This window comes from Pseudonaja textilis, chromosome Z, assembly GCF_049901715.1.
Source record: "Pseudonaja textilis isolate UNSWEBS1 chromosome Z, rPseTex1.2, whole genome shotgun sequence".
Lineage (NCBI taxonomy): Eukaryota > Metazoa > Chordata > Lepidosauria > Squamata > Elapidae > Pseudonaja > Pseudonaja textilis.
Window position 1 is genome coordinate 117,630,259 of NC_142008.1, and position 22,284 is coordinate 117,652,542.

The 22,284-nt window shown below is 39.2% G+C and overlaps 1 pseudogene across 1 annotated transcript in view; it reads left to right on the top strand.

Annotated features, from left to right (window-relative positions):
* Positions 1 to 18,465: 18,465 nt before the first annotated feature.
* LOC148124322 (vomeronasal type-2 receptor 26-like) overlaps positions 18,466 to 22,284 on the top strand; it is a 44,706-nt pseudogene continuing 40,887 nt past the window's right edge. Inside the window, exons 1-4 of the transcript XR_015740057.1 lie at positions 18,466 to 18,544; positions 19,445 to 19,713; positions 19,928 to 20,128; positions 20,778 to 21,005. The product of XR_015740057.1 is annotated as a vomeronasal type-2 receptor 26-like (transcript). The remainder of the gene's footprint in view (positions 18,545 to 19,444; positions 19,714 to 19,927; positions 20,129 to 20,777; positions 21,006 to 22,284) is intronic.

Sequence of the window (22,284 nt, forward strand, 5' to 3'; positions counted from 1 at the left end):
CTGTCTCCGGTAAGGCAGCAGGGCTTCTCTAATCTTAGGCTTCCTCTTTAATAAAATATAGTGAGCCATTTCAACATAATTACTCCAGTTATTTCAAGTCACCTTATAAATCCTCATCCTCTTGTCCTTCTGAATTCTTTTTTTAAAAATAGCTAACTGTATTTCCAATCCAGTTAAAACTTCTACCCACAAATATATTTTGAGTGTGAACAGAAGTGTCCCAACGCTGCAGGGAGGAGCTGACATCACGATGGTATGGCTTGCAATCTCGGGACTCTGAGATTGCAGCCGATATCTTGCCCCTGGTCAGTCCAAATGGACCTAAACCATTCCGTAGAGACAGTGACAGCGAAGGGCACATCCTGTGGATCCTAGGGACACCACAAAGTCCCTGGTTGATTCAGGAGAAGTCCCTTTTGCCGGCGGCAGAGAGGCAGCCCCAAAGCTGCTGAAGTTGGGACAGCTTTGGAAAGAAAGAGACTGAAAGAGAAAGTGTGTCGGCTGGGTAAGAACCATTTTTTTTACTAATATTTTGAAACTTGAAAGGACGCTCTAAGAATAAGAAGAAATCTGTAAGATTTTTGACAAAATTGAATAAGCAGCGATTTTTAAAGGGAAAAGTCAAAGTGAGGCTTGGCTTTTTATTTCTTTACTTCTTTTTTACTGGACTTTATCGTGACTTAGCAGTTGTTAACTGGACTGAATTTTCCTTTATATATATTCTTTTTTTTCTCCCCCTTTTTGATTTTTTAACTTTTTAGATTAGAGGCTCCCTTTAGTTATTTTTCTTTTTATATATACATTTATATACTTTCTCCTTTTTTTTTTTTTAACTTCAATTACATTTTCCTGGGAAAGGAGCGGGGAAAGTGAGAAAAAAGAAACTTTGTAACACTGCCAACTAGAGGCTTGGAAATATTTTAATTGAAGCTGAGAGAGTTGTGAAAGACTCTTTTTCAAGGACATTGCAACTTGATAAGATAGATGGAAGAGCACTGGAGAATGTTATTACAGGTGTTCTTCTGGACTTCTATCAACAATTAAACACTTGAAGCTTGGCTTTGAAGTTTGTGGAGAAGAGAGTCATAACAAGAGCCTTGGATAATTAAATAAAGTGCAGTGTGTTTTCTTCTATTTTCTTTTAGTTATGTTACCCCTCCTTACCAGCCTTACTGTAAACTTTTATTTTTGTAATATTTTTATGTTTGCTTTTTTGGTTTATTTTTATGGGATTTTTATTTTTTTTATTATTATCGAGATCTTTCAATTGGATTAAGGTGTGAAGAACCTGAAGAAACCTCTCTTTTATTCTTTCCTTATTATTATTGGGCCTTTTTCTTCTTCCTATTTTTATCCTTTACTGTGGACTATAATTGGCTATTTCATAATTGGATTAAGGTCCAGAAGAACCTGAAGAATTTTTTCTTTTCTTTCTTCTTTTACTATTATTGGGCTTTTTACTCTCTACTATTTTTATTTCCCACTTTGGATTATTGGTTACTTTACTAATTGGATTAAGGTCTAAAAGAATCTGAAGGTTTTGAATCACTTAAAATGAGTAGGAAACTCATACCTTCTGGTGCCTCAACCTCTGCTTCTGCTTCCCCATCATCTGGAGAACAATGCTTAATTCAGACAATGTTAAAGCAAGATAAAGAACAAGAAAAAGTGACTCTACAGATGATTATGCAAGGAATCCAAGATCTCAAGGCAAAACCATTGAAAAGAGAACAGAGAATATTGAACAAAGAGTAGAGAACATTGAACAAAGAACAGGGAAGACCGATGAAAAAATTGAAAATATTCAACAAATGATGGTGAAGTATGATGAGAGATTCCAAAAAATTGAAGAAGATAAACAAAGAGAGGAGAAGATTGGAAACATTGACAGCAGATTAACAGTGGTTGAACAAGATAAAAGTGGGATGCTGAAGTGGGAGATGGACAGGTCAGAATTCTATCTCAGATTTCAAAATATACAGGAAGAAAAAGGACAAAACTTAGTTGTGATAATGATAGAAATTGTTGCTGAAGCCTTGGAAATAACAGAGGAAAAGATGATGGATGGAGTAGTTTGAGGTATACCGAGTCTTTACAAGATATGCGATGAGAAACAACTTACCAAGAGAAATTCATATCAGATTTACAAAAAAAATCCATTAAAACACAAATATTACAAGTGGCAAGAGAGAAGATGTTGAAATACAAAGGCAAGGAGATTGCAGTCTTAAAACAAATACCTAGAAGAGTGAGAGAGATGAGAAGAGAATATCAATTTCTGACTAAAATGTTATTGAAAAAGGAGGTGAATTATAGATGGCTGATTCCAGAAGGACTAATGTTTACATGGCAAGAACAGAGGCACAGAATTGATTCAATTGAGAAAGCAGAACTTTTCTACGCAGAATTTTTTGGGAGGAGAGAGGAAGAGGCAGAAAAAGAGGTCTCACTAACTGAATTCCAAAAGGACCAAATGGGGACTGAAAAAGAAGAAGGCGCAGTAGGTGGACAGGTGGAGATCAAAGAACAATGTGAACCAAGATCTATGAGAGCTGCCAAACCTAACTACAAAATATAATCATGGAAGAGAAAAAAATGATTACAATGAATATAAATGGACTTAATTCAGCTGTTAAAAGAAGGAAAATTTTTCATAAACTAGCGAAATCAAAATTTGATATAATTTGTTTACAAGAAGTACATATCAAAAAACAATATGAACAATTGTTGGTACAGCCAAAATTAGGGAAATATTTACTTCTTTGACTCAATGTAAGAAAAGAGGAGTGGTTTTATATATTAAAGAGGCTATCCCAGCAAAATTGATTCATACTGATGAAGATGGAAGAGTATTAATGGTGGAAATAATGGATAATAATATGAAAACACTTCTGATTGCAATTTATGCTCCGAATGATAAACAAGAAGAATTCTACAAAAAATTACATATGAAAATAATTGGACTGGGCTATGTTAATACAGTTATGATGGGAGATTTTAATGGAATTGTGGACAATAAACTGGACTATACAGCAACAATAACAAAGCAAAACAGATAGACTCTCCCTAAATCCTTTTTTAAAATGATAGATGAATTAAATTTAAAAGATAGATGGAGAGAAAGAAATGCTAAAACCAAACAATATACTTTTTATTCAAATAGACATTTACCATGGTCCAGATTAGATATGATTTGGATCTCAACAGAACTAATATCTAACATTCAAGAAATAAACATTGAAACAAGTACTTGGGCAGACCATAATCCAATGACAATTAAATGGAAAGGACAAAAAAAAAAGATCGAGATGGACACTAAATAATACTAGTTTAAAGGAAAAAGATTTTACACAATGGATGGAGAAAGAATTGGGCTTTTTCTTTAGAGAAAATAAAAAAGAAGATACTTCAATTCAGAATGTCTGGGACACAATGAAGGCATATGCTAGAGGCTTGATAATAGATTACATAAGAAAAAAGAATATCAGGAAAAGGCAAGCCACTAAAGTTTTAGAAGATGAGTATAAAAGACTTGAAAAAGAACTACAGAAAATGCCACAGAAAAAAGACATTAAAATAAAAAAGGACATAATCAAACATAAAATGGGTCAAATAGAAAAAGAAGAATTGGCACAGAAAATTAGAAGTGCTAAACAGAATTATTTTGAAGATGCAAATAAACCAGGTAGATGGTTAGCATACAAACTGAGAAAGAAGAAAGAATCAAGGAAAATATCACAGTTAATAGATGATCAAGGCCAAGTTTGCTATGGTAATAAAGAGAAATGGGAAAATTTACAATTGTCATTAATAGGGAGAATTTCAACAATCAAGATGAATATTTTACCCAGAATCTTATATTTGTTTCAAACAATACCAATTAGGCTTGAAAAAGACTATTTTGAAGACTTAAATAGAATTGTGTTGAAGTATATATGGCACGGTAAGAAACCGAGAATAAAGCTAAGCTAGAATTAGAGGCGGTTTTGGCTTGCCTAATTGGGAGTTGTACTATCAAGCTGCAAATCTGATGTGGGCTAAAGAATGGATAACATTAAGAAAGACCAGATTGTTGACACTAGAAGGTCATGATTTGCTGTTGGGTTGGCATGCCTTTTTATGGTATAAGGGAACTAAAACACGGGGTTATTTTAGAAGACATTATATACGGGAGTCTTTGTGGTTAAATTGGGAGAAGATTAAAAGACAATGTTATTTGAAAATTCCAGTTTGGTTATTGACTATTGAAGCATTTTCCTATCCTATAATTTATAAGAAGGAACAAACAGTTAGATATGGGGAAATATTGGATGAAAAGGGTGAACTTAAATCGATGCAAAATCTAGAGGAACAAGATATAAATATGAATTGGTTTTCATATGCGCAAATACGCTCAAGGTATGATGAAGATTCTAAAACAAAGGGATTTTATGATAAACTGACTGATCTAGATAAGATTTTGACAGGTACTGATGGAAAAGTGATTTAAAAATTATATGGTTATTTACTGGGAATTAAACTAGAGGAAGAACAAGTTAAAGAAACTATGATTGGTTGGGGGAAGAATTTTGGATATGGGATTGATTTAGAAAAATGGCAAAAACTGTGGTTGCAAAATAAGAAAATGACAATGTCAACAGCTTATAAAGAAAATTTGTACAAGATGTTTTACAGGTGGGACTTTCCCCCGACAAGAATAGCAAGAATGTTCAAGAATAAATCTGAAAAATGCTGGAAATGCCATCAGATACCTGGCTCATATTACCATATGTGGTGGACTTGTGAGGACGCTAGAAAATATTGGACTAAAATCCGCATGTGTTTGAAAAAAATGACAAAGAAACACATAGATTTGAAACTGGAGTTTTTTTTTATTGGGAATCTTACCAGATGCATACAGTAAAGATTTGAAATATTTGATTGTAAATGTATTAACAGCGGCTAGGATTGTACTTGCTAAAAATTGGAAAAATGAGAAAATACCATCGCAGGAAGAAATTATTAAGAAAATATTGGAATGTGCTGAGATGAGTAGATTGACATTTGAAATCAGAGAGCAAGAGGATAAACAATTCTATAAAATTTGGGACCTTTTCTATCAATAGTTGGATGATAAAATACAATAATAGAATATTTGGAATGTTAGATAACAAGGAATATATGAAAAGGTATCTTTTTTTTTCTTTTGTTATTTGACATCATATCTATAAAGTATTTTTAGGATAGATTTGGTATGATTATATGATTCGTTATAGAATAAACTACCTAAATTATAGTTATCTCATAAAGTATGAATGAATAAAATCATAGTCAAATGATTTTCTAATAGTGATACTAGGATATATAAGTTTGGATTGATAATACGAGTTATTATGTAATGTAACTGTAATTGAGACTACGAAATGAATGCACAAAACTGATGAACCAACTGACACACTTCTTGTATATATGCATGGAAGAGAGCTGATGTTTTTATGTTCTGTTTGTTTTATGTGTTTTTAAAAAACCAATAAAATTGTTTTTTTTAAAAAAAAAACTATACGGTTATTTACTGGAAATTAAACTAGAGGAAGAACAAGTTAAACTATGATTGCTTGGGGGAAGAATTTGGGATATGGGATTGATTTAGAGAAATGGCAAAAATTGTGGTCTCAAAATTATAAAATGACAATGTCAACAGCTTATAAAGAAAATCTGTATAAGATGTTTTACAGGTGGGACTTTTCCCCGACAAGAATAGCAAGAATGTTCAAGAATAAATCCGAAAAAGGCTGGAAATGTCATCAGATACCGGGCTCATATTACCATATGTGGTGGACTTGTGAGGACGCTAGAAAATATTGGACTAAAATTCGCATGTGGTTGGAAAAAATGACAAAGAAACACATAGACTTGAAACCAGAGATCTTTTTATTGGGAATCTTACCTGATACATATAGTAAGGATTTGAAATACTTTATTGTAAATGTATTAACAGCAGCTAGGATTGTATTTGCTAAAAACTGGAAAAATGTGAAAATACCATTGCAGGAAGAAATTAGTAAGAAAATATTGGAATGTGCTGAAATGAGTAGATTGACATTTGAAATTAGAGAACAAGAGGACAAACAATTCTATGAAATTTGGGACCTTTTCTATCAATGGTTGGATGATAAAACACAATAAATAGAATATCTAGAATTTAGATAATGAATATATAAAGAGATATTTTTTTCTTTTTTATTTGATATCATATCCATCTCCGTTTTTAGGATAGATTTGGTATGATTATATGATTCGTTATAAAATAAACTACATAAATTATAGTTATCTCGCAAAGTATGAATGAATAAAATCATAGTCAAATGATTGCTTAATAGTGATACTAGGGTATATAATTTTTGATTGATAATATGAGTTATTATGTAATGTAACTGTAATTGAGACTACGAAATGGATGCACAAAAACCTGGTAAACCGACACACTGTTTGTATATTTATCAAAGAAAGCTGGATTTTTTTTTATGTTTTGCTTGTTTTGTTTGTCTTTAAAAACTAATAAAATTGTTTTCAAAAAAAAAAAAAAAGAAGTGTCCCAACGCCATCTTATTAGGTCTAGAGTGACAATGTCAATGATGACATCACAAATGTCTGCAACATCATCAGTGACTATCAAGCATCAACCATCTCCAATGATAAAATACTCAACATTTCCCGCATTGGCTTAGAGTTCAAAAACAGTGACAGCTCAATAGCCCCATGCTTCTACAGAATCATTTGCAAAAATCAATCAAGTAAATAAAAAATCATTTACACTATAAATTCATATATACATATACATGTTATGACTCCCCTTCAAAATTCAAATGAACAAAACAGAAAGCAGCCGTTTCACAATTAAATCAAACGGAAAGAAGTCTTACAAGATAACAGCTGGCAGAAACCACAGCATAAATCTTTACTCTGTCCGGCAAACCAGTCCTGGCAATAAATCTCCAGTCTCAGAGCTCTTTCTGTAACATCCTCACTCAAATAGTCACTTTGTTCCTGGCAAAATGTACCCGCCCAGCTGTGTCCTTTTATACTCATTGAGGCAACGTGCTAATTTACTGACTCGCTCTCCTCATTCGCTCCAGCTGATTTTGCCTTCTCAACCATCTTCTATTTTTTACATTTAACCACAAATTTTCCAAGTTCTCATCTCCACTAGAAGACTCTCTCAAAACTTCCCTGTCAGCCATTCCTGGCTGTTGATCAGATAAGGAACCAGAGGAGGTCAAAGGTCCTGACAATTCTAATACATCAGGTCTGTCGTCCTTTGTCACGTCCATCTCCTCATCCTGGTTATCAGTCCAATCACTAAGCCATGCCGGCTCATATTTTTCTGCCATGACCTCCTCACTTGAACTCATATCAGTCACAGGAGCTGAATCCAAGCCTGGAGCCACAACATAGACATAGACATAGACATAGACATAGACATAGACATACATACATACATACATACATACATACATACATACATATATATATATATATATATATATTTTCTGAGGTTCTCGCTGGTATTTGTATGTGGATCTTTGGTTGTTTGGGTTTTCTCCGCGTAAGATTCGAAGTATCTAGGCAATGTTTGATGAAGTCTCATTCATCATCTTCAGGCTTCTGTCTCGGCTCTGTGCTTCTCGGAGTGGGAAGCTCCGAGAAGCACAGAGCCGAGACACAAGCCTGAAGATGATGAATGAGACTTCATCGAAACGCTGCCTAGATACTTCGAATCTTACGCGGGAGAAAACCCGAACAACAAAGATCCATATATATATATATATATATATATATATATATTCTTAAGTTTTCGTGGGTACTTACATGTATGGTATTCAGCTTTGTTTGGGTATTTTCCCATGTCATTATAGTTGTGCTTTTAAAGTTGTAGCAACATTTCGGCAGAATCTCATCTGCCATCATCAGGCTTCTGTATTGTGTTTGTCTGTGAGTCAGACTTTTATAGTTGTTTCAGTTTTAAATTTGGGGCTAGCCTACTGCTGTGCCAGAGTGGTTTTTCCTTCATCCTGATTGGTTGGGAGTCTTGGTTTGTGTTTATTGGTCTTGGAGTTTGCTGTGTTCTGCTTGATTGGTGTTTCTAATATCGTCTGTCTGTTTTGTGGCTTTTTTTGTCTTGTTGGCTGGCAACATTGAGTTCTTGTATTGGAGGCTTTTAGTGCAGCTTGGCTCTGAGTAAATGGACTGCTATCATTTGTTAGGAAGCTAGGTTTCATCTGGGTGCCTGGTTGGGGTGTGTTTGAGCTGAAGGTATCAGGGGGGATCTGTTTGTGCCCAGGTGTTTGCCTTGCTAGTGGTGTGGAGATTTTTTTGTTTGTGAATACAGGCTTCCAAATGATTGACTGGTGGAATCATCTCTTCTATTCATGCTTTCAGGTCCTTTTCAATCTCTATGGCTTCTCTAATAATTCTGTGGCTGGGGTTTTCTATAGTGTCTAGGGTTTTGGTGCCACTGAAGTTGATGCTATGACCTGTGGCTTTCATGTGTTGGACCAATGAGGAAGTGTGTTCCAGGTTTTTTACTGCATTTTTGTGTTCATCCAGGTGGGTACTTATTCTTCTATTGGTCTGTCCAATGTATGTGGCTGGGCATGATGCACAGGGGACTTCATATACCTTGGTTTTCCAGGTCAATTTTATCTTTGGGGTTTCTAAGGATGGCTGCTATTTTTCTGTCTGTTTTGAAGGCAGTCTTGATGTGATGCCTGTGTAGTATCTTACTGATTTTTTCTGTAGTACCTCTTAATGTAGGGCAGGACAGCTGTTCCATAGTTCTGTTCATCTTCTAGGTCTCCATTATGTCTCAGTGTGTTTTTGTGGATCAAGCTGTTGATTTTGCTTTTGTGGAAGCCATTGGCTGTCAGTACTTTAGTCAGGGTGCATAGTTCAGTCTTTATGTGTGTCTTGTCTGTCAGGCGTTTGGTTCTGGCAATTAGTGTTTTGGCCATGGAGTTTTTTTGTACTGGGTGGTGGTGGGATTGGGCGTTGAGGTAGCGGTTGGTGTGTCTTTTCTTTGGTATATGGTGTGTCCTAGTGTGCCATATGTTTTTTTTTTTTTTTGTAGATTAGTACATCTAGGAATGGTAGCTGTTTGTTTGTTTCCGTTTCCATGGTGGACTTGATTTTGGGGTGTGTGCTCTTGAGGTGTGTTAGGAAATTGTTTAGGTTTTCTTTTCCATGGGGTTAAATCACAAATGTGTCATTGATGTATCTTAACCATAGTTTGGGTTTATGGGTGGCGTTAGCCAGGGCTCTGGATTCAAATTCACAGTGGTGATCCCATAGGGGCTCCTTCAATTTGCTTGTATCTTTGTTGTTTGTATATGAAATATGTGTTGGTTAGTTTCTGCTAGTTCCATGAGTATTTAGCTAGTTGATATTTATTTTTGATGATATCAAGAGTTTCTTTTATCGGGACTTGAATGAATAGTGAAACCACGCTGAAACTTACAAGCGGATCTTCTTGTTCCACATGTAGATCTTTGATCATTTCCAAGAAGTGGTATGAGTTTTGTACATATGAAGCTGCTGTTTCAGCATGGGGCTGTAGCTGTTTTGCTAAGTGTTTAGCTAGGTTTTGTAGTGGTGCTTCTCTGGAGCTGACTATAGGTCCGAGAGGTATGCCTTCTTTGTGTATTTTTGGGGGGCAGTATAGTTTGGGGCTTCTGGAAATTTTTTCTCTTGGGATGATCATCTGTTGGACCTCTTTGCTCATGTGGATGGTTATAATTTTCTTCTTGGTTAATTTTTCCAGATATGTGGTTGGGTCTGTGTTTATGGGTTTGTTTGTGGAGTCTTGGAGTAGGTCTGTCAATTTTGTTTCCTAGCCTTTTCTATCCATTACTACTGTGGCATTCCCTTTTTCTGCTGGAAGTATGATTATGCTGCTATCCTTTTTTAGGCTTGCAGGGCTTTTAGTTCTTCTTTGCGCAAGTTGCTTTTGGGTGGTTTGCTTGTGCAAAGGATATTAGTAACTTGGTGTCTTATTCTATCAGCTTCATCTAACTAAATTTAATACAGATGCCAAGCTGCACTAAAAGCCTCCAATACAGGAACTCAACATTGCCAGCCAACCAAGACAAAAAAAAGCCACAAAACAGACAGAAGATATTAGAAACAACAATCAAGCAGAACACAGCAAACTCCAAGACCAATAAACACAGACCAAGACTCCCAACCAATCAGGATGAAGAAAAAACCATTCTGGCACAGCAGTAGGCTAACCCCAAATTTAAAACTGAAACAACTGACTTCCGGTTTGGAGGGTTTCGGCAACAGGCAGGAATCCGTGATCGTGCGTGGTTTCTGCCTGGACTCACCACTGGAGCACTCCGAGCCGGGTGGGTTTGGGGCAAAGCCAGCCCGTAGAGGAGGTGAAGAGGGAGGAGATCACCAGCAGGGTCGAGGAGAGCTGCATCTCTCCTCCTCAGCTGGCCAAACTCCCTTTCCCGAAGGCAGTAGGAGCGGTGGTCAGAAAAAGTAGTTGTACATGAGCCTTAGCTGAACATAACTTGAATTTTGCTGGGATTAAGTATGGCTACTTTTTAAAAATCATTTTGTATGGTGTAACTTTGGTGTGCATTGTATTTGGTGGAACTATGTAAAACCATGTCCTAATATTTAAAACATTTCCTTTGTTCAAGAATCTAGCCATTTATCCTCCAGGCATATGGTTTAGCTCTATTTGTGAAGATCGGGATTTTAGTTTAACTATAGTTGATGCCAAGAGCTTCCTCAGCACAGTGATTGAATGAACCAGCATTTATACCTGGTTCAAGACAAATTAATGTTTGTGAAAGAAGGACTGTTTTGGGGGTGATATTTGAGTTCTGGGGTGTCAAACTTGATTTCATTGAGGGTTGCATCAGGTTTGTATGTGACCTTGGAGGGCTGGGAGGTGAGTGTGGCCATGGTGATGGGGGGGAATGGTGGGCATGACACAGGACTCATGTTGGGAATATCTGTGGTGGCCATGTGCTAATGCAGGACTTCCCTGAAACCTCCCATACTCTCACTATAATCTCCTCCCTCCCTCCCTCCCTCCCTCCCTTCCCTTTCCTCTGCACCCTGTTTTCAATGGCAGAGGGCTACAGGAGGCTGCTGCAGCAGAAAATGGGGTGCAGGGGGCACACATGCCCCCATGCCAGATTTTTGCTGACAGATGGCTGCAGGAGGCCATTGTGGCCCAAAATGGGGTGCAGGGTGCATGTGTGGCCCCCTTGTGCTTTGTTTTTGCTGGGAGAGACACTGTGGGCTGGTCCTTTGCTGTTTCCAGGCTGGTCCTGTTCTACTTGATTTATTTTGGCATGAGTAAATTTATATAGTGATTAAAAAACAAAGACTATGGAAGGGTATGCATTTTTAAATAAAGCCCACTCTTCAAACAGAATTGGACTTCATTTTTTTATTACATCATCATAATTGCTATCATTGTTATCATCTCCATCATTACATACAAACAGTGGTGGGATTCAAAAAATTTTTACTACCAGTTCTGTGGGCATGGCTTGGTGGGTGTGACATGGATTGGTGAGCGTGGCAGAGGAAGGATACTATAAAATCTCCATTCCCACCCCACTCCAGGGGGCAGGTTATTGCAAAATCCCATTCCCTCCCCACCCCACTAACCTGCTTTCTATCTCTGTACTCCTGTGCAGGGCAACAAAAGAAGAGCCAGCCAATCAGCTGGGACTTGGGAGGCAGAGAATAGATGATGGAGGGGCCAGTCAGAGGTGGTATTTGCTGGTTCTCTGAACTACTCAAAATTTCCATTACTGGAAATTTTCTCCAGAACTGGTCAGAATCTGCTAAATACCACCTCTGTACATAAAGGCAAAAGCCCTATGAACTCAGGTTGACATTATGAAAATAACCATTGAATATCTAATAAGATGTTTTAAAGTAGGGATCCCCAACCCCCAGTCTGCAGCCCAGTACCTATATGTGGCCCATTGGAAACTAGGCTGAGCAAGTGGTGGGGATGTGTACAAATGAAGTGGAAAATTAGCAAACTGGTAGTTACACTGGGAGAATCCCACCCCTGTTTTCCACTTATGGAAAATTGTTTTATTTCAGAGGATGCTAATTCATTTTTTTTTTAAATAAAGAAACATAATAAGTTGGTTGATTGAATGACTGGCTTGACTTTAAGAGCTGTGTAGTGGTTAGAATGCAGTATTGCAGGCTAGTTCTGCTGATCACCGGCTGTCAGGAGTTTGGCAGTTCTCACCAGGCTCAAGGTTGACTCAGCCTTCCATCCTTCCGAGGTGGGTAAAATGAGGACCCAGATTGTTGGGGGCAATATACTGACTCTGTAAAAACTGCTTAGAGAGGGCTGGAAAGCACTGTGAAGTGGTATATAAGTCTAAGTGCTTAACAAGTTAAGTGCTTTATTCCATGATGATCTGTCCCTAACTTAATCCTGCAGGTCTTTCACTGGTGCAACCACTGACACTGTAACTGCATCTATTCTCTGGTTCCCCCTTGCACTTTTCCCAAAGTATTTTCTACAGAAGTAGAACTTCATATGACCTGACCTGGGTAGAATAATTTGATCCATGCATGAATGAGAACACTTTTGATTGAATTGCTTTTATTATCCATTTCTTGCTATCCTTGGCTTTCCACAATGTATATGATTTTCTGCTTAAACAAGAGGTTGGACTAAAAGACCTCCAAGGTCCCTTCCAACTCTGCTATTCTATAACATGACAGTATTTTCATTTCCCGTACAGTCTTCTCAATGCCTAGGAATAAAGTTTGAAAAGAAGCTACAGTGAACATGGTTCCAAAGAATCAAGAATCAGTAAAGGATTTTAGTCACATCCAAACAAAAGCAATCAATAGTGTTATAATGTCTCATCAACTCTTTGGAAAAGACCCTGATGTTAGGAAAGACTGAAGGCAAAAAGAGAAGGGGATAGAATAGAATAAAAGAGTTGGAAAGGATCTTGGAGGTCTTCTAATCCAACTCTTCTTGGAGGTCTTCCAGTCCAACCCCTGCTCAGGCAAGAAACCTGTTAAATCTGGGAGGATGGGTCCAAGAACAGAGACAAGACTCAGATAGCAACAACAGCTCTTTATTAATGACTTCAGATCTGAGTGAAATATCCTAGCCACAGCAGCCCCTTATATAGGGCTGGCTGCGGCTAGGCAGCCAATGACGGTGATTTGAGTTTGCCGCGCTTGGTTAGCCCAATTGCGGCAGCCTGCTAACTAGCCAATTGGATCAGTCTGAGGCGACCAAACACGACCCACTGCTAGTGGACCAATCCGAATTGCAGGCTTTCAAGCCTGCTAATCCGGAACACCCCTCCCCTCTAGGTTCCGTCTAAGGGGTGGGGTTATGTAGTCTCGCAGGTAGGTGGGTCTTTGCACCTGTCTACCTGACTTGCGTAGTTCCAAATGTCTGTGTTCGGTCTCGGGTTCTGATGGGCTGCTTGCTGGGATTGCCTGGGACAGTGAGCCAGTTCCATAGCTGTGACTCCCATCTGGTGACCTCGGGATGGTTGAGTCGCCCACTTCGTTGCTACTGCTTGGGCTCCCAGGGCTCGCTGAACCTGCTCGGCTGCTGTTTCTAGGTGAAACGTCCGTTTGCCAAGGCTCTACTTCAGCTGGTGAGTATTGTAGGTTTTGGTGTGGGGATTGTGGGGTTTGTTCTTCTAGGCCAGATGTTGGTTCTATTCCAGAACTTGCGGTTTCCCCTCCCCCTCTGGTTTTGTGGTTGGTGTCACTGATGGGAGATGTGGTCAGCCTGGAGCATAGCTGGTCAATGTGGCATTTCCACACTCTCCCATCTGTGGTTACTAGGCGGTAGGAACGGGACCCTGTGATCTGAGTTATTTTGGCAGGGATCCACAGGGGGTCCCCTGAAATACAGGGTCTCCTACCTTAAAAATGCGGTGCTTGCTGCTGGAACCCAGGGTTTTTTCCGGGGTGTAAGCAGGGTGCAGGTGGTCTAGAGGCGATCTGAGTTTCCTGGCCATCAGAAGTTCAACTGGGCTCTTGTTGGTCATGCTGTTTGGTGTGATGTGCTGGAGAAGGAACATCCTAGTGACTTTATCGTGGATGTTACCTTGTTCCATTTTTTGTAGAGTTTTTTTTTTGTGAACTGAACCATTCATTCAGCTCTACCATTCGCCGCTGGGTGAGCCGGCGATGTCAAAGCGTGTCAGATGCCTCGGTCTGCTAAGTATTGTTTGAAGGCTAAAGTGGTAAATTGGGGGCCATTGTCAGATACCAGAACATTGGGTAGGCCGTGCATTTCAAAAAGTCTGTTCAATTTCTTGATGACTGCATCTGTGGTGGTTGTCTTCATTTTATTAACCTCGAGCCAGTTAGAGTATGCGTCTACTGTTATTAGGAAAGTATGCCCTTTTGTAGGTCTCGCAAAGTCGATATGAATGTGCGACCAAGGACCTCTGGGCGTATCCCATTCGGCTGGTGGAGCTTTTGCTGGGGCCGAGCGTGTCTCTTGGCATCTGCTACAGGTGGCGACCCAGGTTTCAATTTGTTTGTCCATACCTGGCCACCAGGCGTAGCTCCTTGCCAGTGCTTTCATACGTACGATGCCCGGGTGCCCATCGTGCAGCAATTCTAGAACTTTTTTTTGTAGTTTTGCTGGTATGACCACTCAGTGTCCCCATAATATGTACCCTCTTTGTGAGAAGAGTTCTGTTTGTCTGTTCTTGAGGGTTTAAAGGTTTCGTTGGGCTCGATTTCTGGCCATCCCCTCTCCACCCAGCCAAGAACTCGTGCCAAGCCTAAGTCCTTTTTGGTTTCTAATGCAATGTCTTGTGCTGTTAGTGGAGGTGAGGGAATCATCTCAATTTGTAGTATTGGTAGTGTGGGAGCTGGGTCATCTTGCAGTTCGGGTAGTGGAGAGCGGCTCAAAGCATCTGCGTGGGGAAAGGTTTTCCCCAGGCAATGTTTCAATTGATAGTCGTAGGCGGCTAGGAACTCCGACCACCATGTCATTCTAGGGGATAGAATATGTGGAGTAGGCTTGTCGCCTGCCAGGATGCCAAGTAATGGTTTATGATCTGTGATGATGGAAAATGATCTCCCATGCACATACTCATGGAACCTTTTGATTGTAGATACAATGGCAAGGGCTTCCTTGTCTAGGTGGCTATAGTTCCTTTCTGTTTTTGACAAGGTTCTTGAAAAAAATGCAATAGGTGCCTCAGTGCCATTTGGTAGGACGTGGCTCAGGATGGCCCCCACCCCAAAAGGTGAGGCGTCACAAGTCACAGTCAATGGAAGTGTTTCATTATATTGTATGAGCACTGCATCTGAAGTTAGAGGGTCCTTTACTTGTTGAAAGGCATGTTCCTCCTGCTGTCCCCAAATCCAGGAAGCCTTTTTATCGAGAAGTCTATGAAGGGGTTCAGTGACGGTCGCCTTCTGGGGTAGGAAAATGTTATAAAATTAATGAGTCCCAGGAAGGCTTGAAGGTCTGTTTTGTTTTTTGGTCTTGGGGCATTTTTGATGGCTGCCAATTTCTTTTCTGTAGGGTGAATTCCTTGTTTGTCAAGGAGGTAACCAAGAAATTCAACACTTTCAGTGCATAACTGGCACTTTTCCTTTTTTACCTTGAGGCCAGCACCTTTGAACCTTTGTACGACTGTTCTTAGCCATTTCTCTAACTGACTCTTTGTTGGGGCGGCTATTAATATTAATCAAAATAGGGCAGGACCCCTTTTATGCCCTGCAATAGTCTCTCCATCAGGCTTTGAAAAATGCCTGGTGCTACGCTGACTCCAAACTGGAGCCTGTTGCATTTGAACGCGCCTCTGTGTGTAACTATAGTTTGGGCTTTGGCGGTTTCGGCATCTACTGGCAACTGTTGATAAGCTTGGGCCAGGTCAAGCTTTGCAAATATTCTGCCACCCCCAAGTGAATGTAGGAGATGCTGGACGACTGGTACCAGATAGGCGCTCTGCTGCAGCACATGGTTGTAGTCCCCACAGATTCTCAAAGACCCATCAGGTTTTATGGGAGTAACAATTGGGGTCTCCCATTGGGCGTGATCAATGGGTTCTAACACACCTTGTGCAATTAGTTTGTCCAGTTGCTCATCAATTTTGGGTTTGAGAGCAAAAGGAACTCGGCGTGGTTTTAGGCGAATGGGCGCGATGTCAGGGCTGAGATTAAATGAGATATGGGACCCTTTATACTTGCCTAAATTTTCACTGAAAACTTCTTGGAAATCCTGGACGAGGGCTGCTTCCCAGTCTTCATCTTCAGTATGATTGATGCCTGCCATTCCGATTCCTAATGGCGTGAACCACTGTAGGCCCAGTAGGCTAGGTCGGTCTCTATCAACAATGGTGAGTGGTAGTATTGCAGTGTGGCCCTTGAAAGAAACTTGGAAATGACTGGTGCCAGCAACTGGAATCTGGTTGCCTTGGTAGTCCTTTAATATGAGTCTCTGGTTGCTGAGGTCTCGGCAGTGAATGTTGGGAATCAGCTGCTTAAGAGTTTTCCAGGAGACCATGGATAGGGAAGACCCGGAGTCTATTTCCATGATGCACGGTTGATTTTTCGATGGTGACTTCTACACTGATTTTTTTTGGCGTCCAATGATGAAGTGTGGCCGATGGTGATAGTCTGATGTGCTTCTTCCCGTCTGGGTGCGCCAGTAAACCTTCAGGGTCTGTTGTACTGGTTCCACTGGTTGCTTGGGTGGTCCCTATTTGTGGTGGGGGTGCCATTGGTTTTTTGGAGGCTGTTTCCTCTCCATCGGGGGCTGGAGCCTCTTTTGTTTCTACATACCTTAGCAATATGCCCTCGTTTCTCACAAAAACGACAGATGACATCTAGGAATCTGCATTCGGATTGTGGGTGGTTCCCACCGCACCCGGCACATTGGTAGTTTGATTTATGACCCCGCTGGTCTCATTGCTCGCATTCTGACCGGAGTCTGTGGACTTCTTCCTCTTCAGTGTCTAACGAGGTTTTGATGTCCTCGTGATGGGTGGCTGATGTGTATTTTTCTGATGGTGTCACTGTATCTTTGGGTTGGCAGCTGGCCCCATTTGCCCAGCGCATTCGTGCTGCTGATTTACGAGTGCCTTCAGCTGCAGTGGCATCTGCTATGGAATCTGCGAGGGAGATGTCTCCCTTGGCCATGATCTTGCTTTGGACTGTTGGATCTCTTAGACCAAGGACAATTCGATCCCGCATGGCTTCTTCTAGATTGGCGAAGCCACACAACCCACCCAAGTTCCTTAGGTCAGCCACGAAATCCCCGATGCTCTCACCTTCGCGTTGACCTCTTTGGTAAAATTCATCTCTGCGAATGAGAGTCAGTACTGCTGGGGCGTAATGGTTGCAACAGATGGGAGCAAGGGTATCCCAGTCCATCATTTTGACTTCAGCCATTTTTGCAAGTGCTTTGGCCATCTTAAAGACAGCGGGTCCGCAGTGCGTCAGGAAAACTGCTAGTTTTTTGCTGGGCGTAGCGTCCTTAAGATTGTTGGACTCCAGGAACATTTGAAACCTGTCCATATATGAGTCCCAGTCCTCGCTGTCTGGATCGAACGGGGCGGGTGGTATAGTGCTGCTGGCCATTTCGCCGATGTTTGCGCGCTGTCAGCCACGTGCTCTGTCAATCTTCTGCGAGTGCTCAGTAGGCTCTGCTGTCTCCGAATTCCATCCTTGTTGCCAATGTTAAATCTGGGAGGATGGGTCCAAGAACAGAGACAAGACTCAGATAGCAACAACAGCTCTTTATTAGTGACTTCAGATCTGAGCGAAATATCCTAGCCGCAGCAGCCCCTGGCTGCGGCTAGGCCACCAATGACGGTGATTTGAGTTTGCCGTGCTCTGTTAGCCCAATCGCAGCAGCCCACTAACTAGCCAATTGGATCAGTCTGAGACGACCAATCACGACCCGCTGCTAGCGGACCAATCCGAATTGCAGGCTTTCAAGCCTGCTAGTCTGGAACAAAACCTATACCATTTCAGACAAATGGTTGTCCATTCTCTTCTTAAAAACTTCCAGTGTTGGAACATTCACAACTTCTGGAGGCAAGTTGTTCCACTGGCTAATTGCTCTAACAGTCAGGAAATTTCTCCTTAGTTCTAGTTGCTTCTCTCCTTGGACACAACTTAGCAATTAGAACTGTCTCATCAAACTTTTCCCATCTATGTCAACAGATTGGGGTAGATAAAGGAAAGAGAAAAAGAGTACTCATCTTTTTTAAAAAAAGATGTCAATTTTTAAAATATCCATATATGCAAGTACTACACAATTCACGAATGGCAGAAAGTTTTGTTTTTATTCACAGTATGATCACAAAGTTTTATCAGCACATCTTGGCTTTGGTATTCTTTGCACATGAAGTCAACTAGAACCCCCAAATCTTACCCAATATCACTCTTGGTTTCCATATATTTGACAGCTATTATAATGCAGAAATGACCTATCAGACTGCCCTGGACCTTCTTTTCAATTCATATAAATTTATTCCCAACTATGAATGTGATAGCCAGAAAAGTAATAGCCATCATTGGGGCAATGAATTCTGACATTTCCTTCCTTATGGCAGATATCTTAAGTCTCTATGAGATTCCATAGGTAAGATTTATTTAGGCAGAAGTGGGGATATTTGACATTTTGGGGAGATTTCAAAAAGATATATACTAGCTGGGGATAGAAATTGCTGATTATAAGTATAGGAATATAAGAATATCTGTATTGCAGGATTCCTAGGTAACATTTGCCTGCAATATATTTCCAGTGCATAGGTAATTTATCAAGTCTTCAAGGTTAATTCTTATTGTCCTGTTCTTTGTAAATTTATGCAATCTTTAGAATGAGAGAAATATAACATATATCTTTAATATAAATGAATAGAAGAATAGAATAGAATGGAATGGAATGGAATAGAATAGAATAGAATAGAATAGAATAGAATAGAATAGAATAGAATAGAATAGAATAGAATTTTTTATTGGCCAAATGTGATTGGATACACAAGGAATTTGTCATTTGTGCATAAGCTCTCGGTGTATATAAAAGGTATGTGATAAATCATGATTATAGTCATCATAAATACATTCATCATGAATCATAAGATACAACACAATGATAGTCATAGGTTACTAAATAATGGTTCCAAATCTTGCACCATTTCTTATGATTTCAAAAAGTGCATTAATGATACCTTTCACAAATGTATCTACGTACATATACAATTGCTGTGCTTCACAGCTCACTATAAAATGTCTCCACATTGCTTTTTAGCTGACTTATAGATCATTTGGTTCAGAAGAATTTAATGGGAAGCAGGGTTCCTTCTACCACATAGTCCCAAATGAAAGCCATCTGTATATGGGAATTATCCATTTCTCAAGCACTTGAAATGGACTTGGACTGGATTCTTCATTCTGGAAGGTGACAGTAGAGAATCTTTCTTGAAAGTCCTGAAGCCACTGGTTTCTCAGAATGGCATCTGCTCTGCCTTCACAGAAAGAATCCTCAACCAAAGCCTTCGGCTTACCTTTGAAGACCTACATCAGTTGGTTTGGAAAACTTCTCTAGGTTTGCAGGACATGAAACCCCGAGCATGGTTAATTTATGGTGAGACTCTAACTATTATGTGGCTGAACATGTTGGTAACTATGGCAGACTCAGGTTATCAAGATAATGTGCCCTTTGGAAGAGTATGGATTACAACAGTCCAAATTGATTTTGCTATAACAAGTTTCTTATTGCAAGAAAATATTGATTTCTTCCATGGCACCATTTCTTTTTCAATTCACTTAAGGGAATGTGCACAGTTTCAAATGTTCCTTCAAAATGTAAAACCACACTGGGACCAAAGTAGCAATTTCCTCAAGGGCTTTTGGGTGCAAGCCTTTGACTGTTCTTTTCCAGATTCCAGTGTGCTACCAAAAAATGATGGAATATGCACTGGGGGAGGAGCAGCTAAGGAGCCTTCCTGGACTTGCATTTGAAATGGACATGACTGGTCACAGCTACAACATCTACAATGCTGTCGCTGCCATAGCACATGCTTTGCATACCAGGGTTTCCTCTAGATCCAAGTACAGATTGGGAAAAGTTGAAGGTTGGCAGGTAATGTCTCCAACACAGAATGAAATAGTATCTGTCAGAGTCAGATGCAAATGAAACAATCTGCAGATTAAGCCATTGAGAAAGGGTGTTCATTTTTTTATTTATTGTCACTAAGTCCAGACTGCTTTCCATATCAAAAGATATCTCAGAATGCAGACATATTTGATAAAACATTGTTCTACAAAGAACATACTTTCAGACTGCTTTCCAAATCAAAAAATATGTCAAAATGCAAACACAGATGATAAAACATTATTCAATAAAGAACAAATTAACACAAATATTTAACACAATATTTGAATTTCTTATTTATTAAACAACCCATGTGTAATCTTAGGAAAGGAAGTTTGAAGCTGATACAATAATAATTGCCTTTTTAAAATATCTGCTTTTTGTCTGTGGAGATTCCCAATCATCCCAATCCTGGTTGTCCCAAAGATGCCTTTTCTAAAGAATGTTTCACTTCCCATCCAAGAAGCTTCTTCAGTTCTAAAAGCTTCTAGAATTGAATAAGCTTCTTGAATGAGAAGCAAAAAATAAAAGAAAATCCAGTTGGCTTTTGGAGAAAAAGCATGTTTGTTTTTGTTTGTTTTTGTTTTTTGTTATTTGCAAAAATTCTGCATGAAATTTCACCTTTGGTCTGCACTAGCTCCACCCATTTCTTCAGGAAATTTTATTTAACAACTCTGTGGGAGAAGAGATTTTCTTTAATGAAAACAAAGAAATGATTGCTGAATTTGATATAATGAACATAATTGTATTTCCAAACATGTCTTTCCATGGAGTCAAAATTGGAAGAGTGGATCATGAGATGCTAGCAGGAAACCAACTCACCATTAATAAAAATATAATTGAGTGGCACAGGAGTTTTAATCAGGTGGGGATTCTTTCATTAGGCTAATAGCAATAGCTATATACCATTTCATAGTGCTTTACAGACGTCTCTAAGCAGTTTACAGAGTAAACTATTGCCCCCAACAATCTGCGTTCTCATTTTACCACCTCAGAAAGATGGAAGTCTGAGTCAATCTTGAGCCTAGTGAGATTTGGACTGCCAAATTGCAGGAAGTTGGCAGTCAGCAGAAGCAGCCTGTAGTACTGCGCTCTAACCACTGAGCTACTGCAGCTCATATTTTCATACTAAAGTTTTGCATAATCCATCACTATGATCATCATCTTTTAATAACTCTTGTGGGGTGGAGTCTGAATGGAACTGAATGGAGCTAGCAGAGTGTTTTAATGGCCGGATGCCCTTCCTGTTGCCAATGTGGAGTATTGTTCAGCAGATATATTCTCATTGTGCCCAGAGAGAGAAATATCTGCCTCTACCATTACTCATCAATCCATCACTGCAATACTGTGTAACAATCATAGAATTATGCATTCCAATCAGAAATTTGAGATGTACAAAATAATGCCATTTATCAACATGCCAAAATGCACATGATTTCATAGAAATCAAACTGTTCTTAATGATGCTAGATGAAGCTGGGGCAATTTATAAGAACATTAAATCAAAGTTATTTAAACTTCCACCAGAACAATTTTTCACCTTTTCTTATTTTTGATAGACTATGGATCAAAAGGTGTTTTGAAATACTTCGCCAAATTAGAAGACTGAATAAACAAGGGAAGGAGGGTTACTCCAAAGAAAAGAGACGTTCTTCGGCATTTTCTTTATTTATAATAGTTTTTTATTGAAATTAAGCTTTAAAAACAATTGACATGGTGGTCTTTTTGACATATATCTCAAATCTTTACATTGTTATATAAGCAAAATATCATCAAACAATATAAACATTTATATACATATATACAGCTATGTACATATTTACATTTGATCTTTGTATTGAAAAGGGACATTCTCCAGCATTTTCAAAGGATAGAATCCAGTGAGAAAATTTCATTTTCTGAAATCTTCTTCATGGACCTGCTTGTCTTTTTTTTTTTTTATAACTAACGAAATTCAAGAGCACTACATTCCATCCAGGACAATTTCTCTGAAATTAATCTCTTCTTTCATCCAGTTGAATTACAATGGTTGAAAACATTGCAAATGTTCCCCTCTTCTATGTAATATTTCCTAATTACAATATTTCACTCTTTTTATGGGCAAGGTAACCCCCCTTTTGTGTGCAATGATTCCTGCCATCCTG